Source organism: Petaurus breviceps, unplaced genomic scaffold (assembly GCF_028583685.1).
Source record: "Petaurus breviceps papuanus isolate PSGF00001 unplaced genomic scaffold, PetGlider_PUasm1.0 90601, whole genome shotgun sequence".
NCBI lineage: Eukaryota > Metazoa > Chordata > Mammalia > Diprotodontia > Petauridae > Petaurus > Petaurus breviceps.
In genome coordinates this window covers 1,377,296-1,382,576 of record NW_027187282.1, presented here as the reverse complement: position 1 = coordinate 1,382,576, position 5,281 = coordinate 1,377,296, and the positions used below count along the sequence as shown (strand labels likewise).

General features: G+C 42.5%; 1 pseudogene; it reads right to left on the bottom strand.

The window, feature by feature from the left end:
* Positions 1-238: 238 nt before the first annotated feature.
* Positions 239-2,055, bottom strand: LOC138142646 (casein kinase I pseudogene; annotated as a pseudogene).
* Positions 2,056-5,281: the final 3,226 nt, after the last annotated feature.

The following is a 5,281-nucleotide window of genomic DNA, read 5'->3' as shown; positions in this document are numbered from 1 at the left end:
TCCTCCCTCTCCTTTCCCCCACCCCTCTCCCTTTGCCCAACTTCACAAATACTGTCCAGGGCATCACCAAACCTCCCAATCACCCAGGCTCCCAACTTTGGTGTCATTCTCAACTTCTTTGCACTAATCACACATATCCAATGCTTTTTTTTTTTAAACAGAAACAACTTTTAGTTTTTAATGAATTTGTAAACAAAAAAGCTCCTATTTGAAAATAAAAACACAATCACAGGTCATATAGATGTTTACAGTGATTACATTTACATAAACAACTTACATACAAGTTCAGTTTTAAGATGTTAACTTTCTGTGACAATTTTTTTTAACAGCAAGAATATTATAGAGTTAATGCAGAATTCTAAAGATAATCTAGTAGTCACTAAGTTTGTCTTAAATCTTCACTTTAGATGCTGTTATGTTAGCACAGTAAGCAGGCAGTCTGAATCTTTGGTTGCTACCACGTCAGCTGGCTTGCACATAGAAGTCAACAATTTTAAGAATGTTTATAACTTTCAAACCTCAGGGAGGGAAAAAATACTTTAAGAGTACACAATTCTGAGCATTTACACGTATTACAACTGTGGTTGAACAATGTTCATGCTGTTCTTATGAAATGATATTTCACTGCAGTGTAATTTAAAATAAAAAGTAACAAAAAATTGTAATATGCACAATTTCTCTCCATCACTTGTGTTAATCATTTAATTTTTTTCACTTAAAAATGCAAAAATTGGACATGTTTTACTATCTCAGTTAATACTCAAGATCACAGCAGCTACAACTCAGAAGGCAGCATCACCAATGTTGACCAGAGCCAGTTTATACTGAAATTAAGTTCTTTATATCAAGTAAATGGTTGTCCACACCACTGGCAAGTGTACATATGAACGAAAATGTCCAGATTTGGGCAGCAACATAGTCCTGTTCCAATCATCTGCTCTATTTCATATGTTTCTCTTCAAGCTTGGAAACCTGTGGGGTTTGGGAGTCTGCTGACCCTACCCACTAGAAGAGCCTGTCTTTTAGGTCACTTTCTGCTTTAACATTGTCCAATCGAAAGTGTAGTCGTACTGGTGGTTCAGAGTCCTGAAAAGTATACGAAACAGCTGCCTCAGATACATATAATCTGGTGCCTCTTCAAAACGCAGGCCACGGCAGTAGTTGAGATACATGGCAAATTCTGCAGGAAACCCCTGGCACAGAACTTCCACAGGGGTGGACATCTTCTTCTCGCTGATCTTTTCATACTTTTGCTTCTTGGTTGCAGCCTTTAGTCCTTGCCAGGGCAGACTGGTCCTGTTAAAATACATCAGCACATAGCCCAGGGACTCCATATCATCTCGACGGCTCTGCTCGATGCCAAGGTGTGCATTGATGCTGGCATACCTGGCAGTGCCAGTGAGGTTTTTATCTTCTCTGTAGGGGATATGCTGTTTTGTTCTGTTGTCTCGATACTTTTTGGCCAGTCCAAAGTCAATAAGGAACAGCTTATTACAATGTCGCCCGATCCCCATCAGGAAATTATCAGGCTTAATGTCCCTGTGAATAAAGTTCTTGGTATGCACATACTCGATTCTGCTGATCATCTGGTCGGCCAGCATCAGCACGGTTTTCATAGTGAACCTTCGGGAGCAGAAATTGAAGAGGTCCTCCAGGCTGGGCCCCAGGAGGTCCATGACGAGGACGTTGTAGTCCTTCTCCTGGCCGTACCAGCGCATGTGGGGGATGCCCACCCCGCCCTGCAGGACCTTGTACAGCTTGCTCTCGTACAGCAGCTGGGGGTGCTTGGCTTTCTGCGACTCCAGCTTCACCGCCACCTCCTCCCCATTGGTGATGTTGATGGCCAGGTAGATGTCGCCGAACGAGCCGGCCCCGACCTTTCGCAGCAGCTCGTACTTGCCCCCGACGATGCTGCTCGCCATCCTGCAAGAAGGGGGGGAGATGGTGGTGGACGGAGTGGGGGGTGGCGATCGCGATGGGGACGCTGCGGGGACCAGGCCGGGCAGGCCTCACCCACCGCGCGGGAGCTTCCTCGGGCTGGGTCGCAGTCAGACCCTGACCGCCGCTGCTGCCGCTACCGCCGCTCGGAGTCCGCCTCCTCTCAGCTGAGCCCGCCCCGGGATCTGAAGAGGCCCGGGCCTTCCCGACGGGGCAGCTCTTCTCAGGTCCAGCGCCCGCCAGACACCGCCGCCGCCGTCGCTGCCAACGCAGGTTTGGTGGTGACGTGCCAGCTCCGAGCGGCGCAGTAGGCGGAGGCGGCGTTCCGGCCGCTGCCCCCGACGTCGCCGCCGGGTCACTCCGCCCACGCCGCCATGTTGTTCCTCTGTCTCGAGCCACCACCCTATGCGCCCCAGCGAACTCCCTCCAATCAGCGGCCCAGACTCGCGACTTCTACCTAGTAACATCCCGCCTCTCCTCTGCAGACACGCCCCCCTCTCAGTACTGAGCCCCGCCTGCCTTGGGCCCTTTCTGGTCCTCCCCCTTTCCCCCCCCCGCACCGCCCAGTCCGCCTGCGCAGTGGCCCCCTGGCCATCCCTCAGCTGTCAGAGATCTTTCTAAATTGACCCATCTGTCACGTCCACCCAGTCCCCCAGTCCCCACCCCAGCCAGCCGCCCAGGCCTCTAGTTTCCTTCCAAATTCAGCTGGAGGCCTTTCTACCCCACCCCGCTAACACTTTCTCTGGGAGATTGCTGGCCCTTTGCATGATATAAACGGTATCTACAATTCCCTGGTTATCGCTCCCATTAGAATTGGAAGTCCTTGAGAGAACTAAAGCAATTTTTCCGTCCCTACTCCCTACCCTATGGCGGGGCACAAACTGAGTTGGAAGAAACTTGTCTCTCAGTCAAAAAGCTGTGATGAATGAGAATAGCCTTGCTTTATTCCAGTTTTGAATATACTTGACATGCTTTACTTGTCTGAATATTTATATGAACTTTAGTTTTCTGAATATATTCAGAAAAGATACCTCTGTCCCTATACTTTGTAGGATTTGGGGAGAACATAAATGTTGTACTTTTGTACTGTTTTGAATAATGGAAAACTTGTACTTCAGCAAAGACTTTCTACATCTACTGATATAATCGTCATTTTGAATCTTTTTGTTTTTAATATAATTGAGGTAATTGTTTCACCAATGTTCAGCAATCTTTGCCTTCCTGGCATAAATCCAAATTGATCATACCGAATAATCTTTTGTAGAAATTGCTCTAATCTTTTTACCAGGCTTTTGTTTAAAATTTTAAAATTAAATATTCATTAGGGATAGTGCTTTATTTCTTTGCTATATCCTTCCCCGGTATAAATATTAGGATTAGATTTCCTCCATAAAATGAATTGAACACTCTCAATCTTTGAGAATAATATATGTATTTTTTCTTTAAAAGTTCAATATTCTGTCATCATTTCCTTTCTCAGTTATCTGTTGTTTCTATGATTTCTTCTTTGATAAACTTATTGTTTAAGATTTCTCTATTAAGGATTCATTTAAGTCTGTGCCATTTGGTCCCTAAATTCGGTATTCCTGTTTAAGGGAGGGGGGCAGATAGGGAGGGGGTCTATAAAGATGTCACAAGGATTTCTATTGTTTTTCATTTATTTGAAATTTCTCTGTGTCCTAATATGTGATCTATTTTTGTAAAAGTGCCATCTGGTAATAAGCTCTGACAAAGGTCACATCATTAGAGCTCATAGGAGCAAGGGATAAAAAATATCCTTTGCAACTATGGTTACAGGATTAGGAAAGATAGGCACAGGAGACCTAATGGACAGTTCTGATTACAGGAAAATGAAAATCTTTTACACAAACAGAATAATATTGTTAAAATCATACCAGAAAAATTAGAAAGGAAATAGTTAATTGGGGGCAAAACTTTACAGCAAGTTTCTCTGATAAAATTCTGATAGCCAAGAAAAAAATGTACATACATACATAAATATATCTTTACATAAGGAACTTATTCAGGAAGGAAAAAAGCATTTGTTAAGTATTTAATATGCCCTAGGCACCGTGAAAAGCACTTTCCAAATATTATCTCATTTGATCCTCACAACCAGCCTGGGAGGTACCCTGCTATTATGTTCCCCAGTTTTACAGATGAGGAAGCTGAGGCAGACAGAGGTTAACTGACTTGCTCATTATCATACAACTAGTGTCTTGAGACCAAATTTGAACTTAGACCTTCCTAACTTCAGGCCCAGCACTCAACTGCCTCAAAGGATATGGACAAAGGATTTGAACAGGAAGTTCTCAAAGGAAGAAATCCAAGCTTTTTATAGTCATACTACCACCTCCACCCCCTCACCCAAAATCTTTGAAATCACTGATAAAAAAAATAAATGTAGCTGTAACTCTGATGCCCCACCTAACACCTATTAGATTAGCAAAGATAATAAAAAAGAAAAATAATAATAGTTGGTGGGAATGTAGCTGCACTGGTGGTGAAACTGTGAATTGATAAAGCCATTCTAGAAATCAAATTAGGAAATATGCTCCAAAATTTATTAACCAGCACATACCCTTTGACCTAGTGCTACCCTAGCTAGATGCCCCGTATCCAAAGAGATCAAAGAGGAAAAGGGACCATATGTGCAAAAATATAAGCAGCCCTTTTTGTCTTATCAAAGAAAAAGGAGAATTATGGACTGCTCAATGGCTGAACAGTTGATGGCATATGAATATACTGGAATATTATTGCAGTATATATAACAAATGACATAAACTTGGGGAAATTTTAATGAACTGATACAGAATAAAGCAAGCAGAACCTAAAGGACAATTTGGAAAATAATAACCACATAGTAAAAGAAAACAAAATTAAGAATTCTGACCAGCCACATCTCCGGAGAGGAAACATTCTTTACATGTCCTGAAAGAAGTGTGATGGACTCCACATGCAGCATGAGACATGCATCTTCAGACATGACTAATGTGGGGATTTATTTAGCTTGATTCTGCTTACTGCTTATAAGTACTGTGTTTTCCTTCTTTTCAAATTTGGAGGAATGAGATTTAGGGGGAACAGGAAGAAAACAAGGGAAGAGAAAGAAAGAAAGAGAGAAAGAAAGAAAGAGAGAAAGAAAGAAAGAAAGAAAGAAAGAAAGAAAGAAAGAAAGAAAGAAAGAAAGAAAGAAAGAAAGAAAGAAAGAAAGAGAAAGAAAGAGAGAGAGAAAGAAAGAAAGAGAGAAAGAAAGAAAGAGAGAAAGAAAGAAAGAGAGAAAGGAAGAAAGAGAGAGAAAGAAAGAAAGAAAGAAAGAAAGAAAGAAAGAAAGAAAGAAAGA